Source organism: Colobus angolensis, unplaced genomic scaffold (assembly GCF_000951035.1).
Source record: "Colobus angolensis palliatus isolate OR3802 unplaced genomic scaffold, Cang.pa_1.0 Scaffold64, whole genome shotgun sequence".
In the NCBI taxonomy this organism is placed as follows: domain Eukaryota; kingdom Metazoa; phylum Chordata; class Mammalia; order Primates; family Cercopithecidae; genus Colobus; species Colobus angolensis.
This window is the reverse complement of record NW_012120043.1, coordinates 434168-437895: the sequence shown is the minus strand read 5'-3', so window position 1 is coordinate 437895 and position 3728 is coordinate 434168.

Sequence of the window (3728 nt, the reverse complement as noted above, 5' to 3'; positions counted from 1 at the left end):
CGGGGCGCGGGACCGGTGGGGCTGGGTGCGGGGGCTGGGCTCGGTGCGCGCAGGACGCAGGGTCTCTGCCCGGAATCGGGGTCCGGCGGAGCTACGCAGCCTCGGGCCGCTCCTCCTTGTAGCTGGCTGACGTCTGCCCCCGATGCACGCGCTTTTCTGGGAAGGCTGGAGGGGCCCCAGCTGCGTCAGCCTGGGGTGTTCCGCCTTTGCCAGGCGCGAGTCTGGGGCTGCCAGAATCTTCCCCCAGGAGGCGTCGGGGAGGGCGGGGCGCTGGACGCCCCTCCTGGCCTGGGGAGCGATTCCAGGGGAGGGGGCCGCCCACAGCCCTAGGCCTCTGAACCAGGAGTTGCCCCGCAGCCCCACTGCTCAGCCAGGGATACTGAGGTCCTGCTAGGGAAACTGTCTCTGGGGTCCCCGTCCCCGCTTTTAATGTGATGTTCATCGCCACCTAGGCTCATTGCATGCTCCCAAGTCATCATTTTACAGATGGGGAAACTGAGGCCGGGTCGCAGCTATGAGTGCAGGGGGCCCAAGCACCTCAGCTTGAAAGCTGCAGCCAGGACCCAGATGACCAATCCCCTTTCTGTTGTCTGTGGGTCTGCTGGGGCCTTTGAACACAGCTGTGGTTTATGTGTCAGCCTCAGTTTCTCTGTGTGTAAAGTGAGGCTGGGCTGATGGGGGACCCCACTTGCAAGGCAGTCAGGCACTCCTTAGAGGATGGCCAGCGCCCCCCACGCAGCCCTGCAGGGCATGTGGGCCGCACCTGGGCGGCCCCTGCACAGCGGCTCACAGGCACATCTGGAAATGCTTGGCCAGGATGGCTTTCATGCAAGCGAGAACGGAAGGGGGCCTGAGTTCCCATCCCCAGGGCCAGATGAGGTTGGGGGAGGGGGTCCTGGGCCGTCTCATGCCCAGGCCAGGCACTTTTTGAAGTCTGTCCTTCTCCCAGAAGCCAGAGGGGGGTCTGGAGGGAGCCAGGGGTATGTGGCAGTGAGTTCAGGACCACCCACCCAGGCTGATCTGGGATTAATCACATCTCAGAGGCCAAGAGAGTTCCTCGGCCTGGACTTCGGGTCTGCACCCCTCAGCTCCAGCCTCCCCCTGGCTCCTCTGACTGACCCCACCCACCAGGACCTAACCTCAAGCGATGTTCTCTCCTGATCCCCTCTCCCATACTGGCTCCATCTGGCAAACTCCTAGACATCCCCCAACACCCCAGCTTTAATGCCCACCTCCTTCAAGTTGTGCCCCAACAGGCCAGGCATGGTAGCTCATGCCTGTAATCCCAGCACTTTGGGAGGCCAAGGCTGGCAGATCACTTGAGGTCAGGAGTTTGAGACCAGCCTGGCGAATGTGATGAAACCCATCTCTACCAAAAATATAAAAATTAGCCAGGCGTGGCGGTGCACACCTGTAGTCCCAGCCACTGGGGAGGCTGAGGAAAGAGAATCGCTTGAACCCAGGAGGCCGAGGCTGAGGTTGCAGTAAGCCAAGATCATACCACTGCACTCCAGCCTGGGTGACAGAGCAAGTCTCCGTCTAAAAAAAAAAAAAAATCATCCTCCAGTGTGGAGAGTGTATCTTAACTCATTCATCGTTCTGTGCCACCCAAAAGCCCCTCGTTTGATGGGGGAGGCATTGTCTCAGAAGCGGGTCCCAAGTGGCCGGGCGCGGTGGCTCACGCCTGTAATCCAGCCCTTTGGGAGGCCGAGGCAAGCAGATCACCTGAGGTCGGGAGTGCGAGACCAGCCTGACCAACATGGAGAAACCCCCGTCTCTACTAAAAATACAAAAAATTAGCCGGGTGTGGTGGCGCATGCCTGTAATCCCAGCTACTAGGGAGGCTGAGGCAGGAGAATCGCTTGAACCTGGGGGGTGGAGGTTGCGGTGAGCCGAGATCGTGCCATTTCACTCCAGCCTAGGCAACAAGAATGAAACTCCATCTCAAAAAAAAAACAGGATCCCAAGGCAAATGCGTGTTAAACATGCAGCTGTAACCCCACCACAGACCCTGGAGTCTGCAGTGAAGGTCCCTGGTGTGGACATCTGGGGTCACAGGCCAGAATGGCAAACCCACTTTCCCAGGAGCTAGGTATAAGCCAGACATTTATCGACCAGGTGGGAAGAGCCACCCAGGCAGAGAGCTCAGCCCCAGCAAAGGCTGGAGCCACGTGGGGAGTCCTCAGAGCCTCTTCCTGAGTCCTAAGCTGCAAGAGGCTGAAGCCTGGGAACTGGGAAGTGCCCCCAGTCCCTCTCTGAGGCCAGGATCCCCCCTGCAACCCCTGTGACAGGCTCAGTCCCGCATGTTTTGCCCTCGACCACCATGACTGTTTTTGGCTGGTCCCGAGCTGAGATGCCTGCCCTGGGGTCTCACCTTTGCAGGGAAGGCAGTGGACAAGGCCCAAGAAGCCAAGGAGGTTGATCTTGTTCCCCGGTTGAGTGAGGTTGGACCAGCCGGTGTCAATGTTGCCGGAGGCACAGCACTCGGCCCAGGTGACGTTAGTCCGAAGCACCAGGCTGCAGGTGGCCTCCTGGCCCTGCTGGAGCCAACAAACACCACCTGCGGGCCAGGGGACGGGGTGCTCTCCTGGGCCACTCCTGACACCCAGCTTCTGGCCCGCCCACAGATGCATGCAGGTGGTGCTCAGTAGTTGCACGGGATGATCTACCCCAACCCAGGAAGAGGGGCAGAAAACCACATGGGTGTCCCCACCCTGGCTCCGGGTCCCTGGAGCTGCCTCCTCCCCTCTAGCTCTGTGCCCCCCTCAACACCCTCACCACCAACCCTCACCCATCCCAGGAGGTCCCCCCTTGTTCCCTCCGAGCCCCCAGGCCGGGGGTGGCACCCTGCCCAACCCATCAAACACCACCTAACGCCAGGCACTGGGCATGTCAGGGTCAGCGGGCCCTGGAACCGCTTCTCCCGCCTCTGCCCTCTGTCTAGACAGCACCCGAGGGCGAGGGCACGTGGAGCCCCGCGCCTGGCAGCCCCCCCACCGCCTGGCCCGCCTCTTACTCACTCCAACTTGGGAACATTCCCCTTGCATGAGCTCACTGTCTCCCCAGGGACGTGGCCTTCGGGGAGGGGGCTCTGCTCTCCCTTTGGCACGGGGCTGGGGTGGGGTGGGGCTGCAGGGATGGGGGGTGGGGAGCCAGAGAGCCCCCAGTTTCTTCCCCCATCCCTGGGGGCAGGACCGGCCACAGCCCCCTTCCCAGAGCACTCACTGGTTCACAGACACTGCCAGGGACCAGCTTGGGGAGCGCAGCACCTTGGCACCCATCATAGGGGAAACTGAGGCCAGGAGTGGGGCCGTCTCCTGCCTGGCGCCTCGCGGCAAGTCTCAGGTGTGAGTCTCCATGCCTGGTCTACCCAGGACCCGGGGAAGCTCTCAGCCCCAGCTGGAGGGCCTGGCTCCAGACACCCAGCGCTGCCTCTCAGGGCACCAGGACCGACCCAGACGGTTGCGGCTAGAACCCTGGCTTTGCCGCCTACAGTCTGTGTGACCCTGAGCCTCAGTTTCCCCATCTGGAAGACGGAGACGAAGAGAGCTCCGGCACTACTGGGATGGCACGGGTTCAGGGAGGGGAGAGGTAGACACTAAGCGCTCAATAAATGTCAGCGGTCATTGTGATTAGGAACCTCTGCTCTGCTGACCTCCTGGTGACCCCCCTTCAGACCCTCCCGGCTCCAGCTTGCGCCGGACACCGCCCTCGCCCCCACCGCCGCC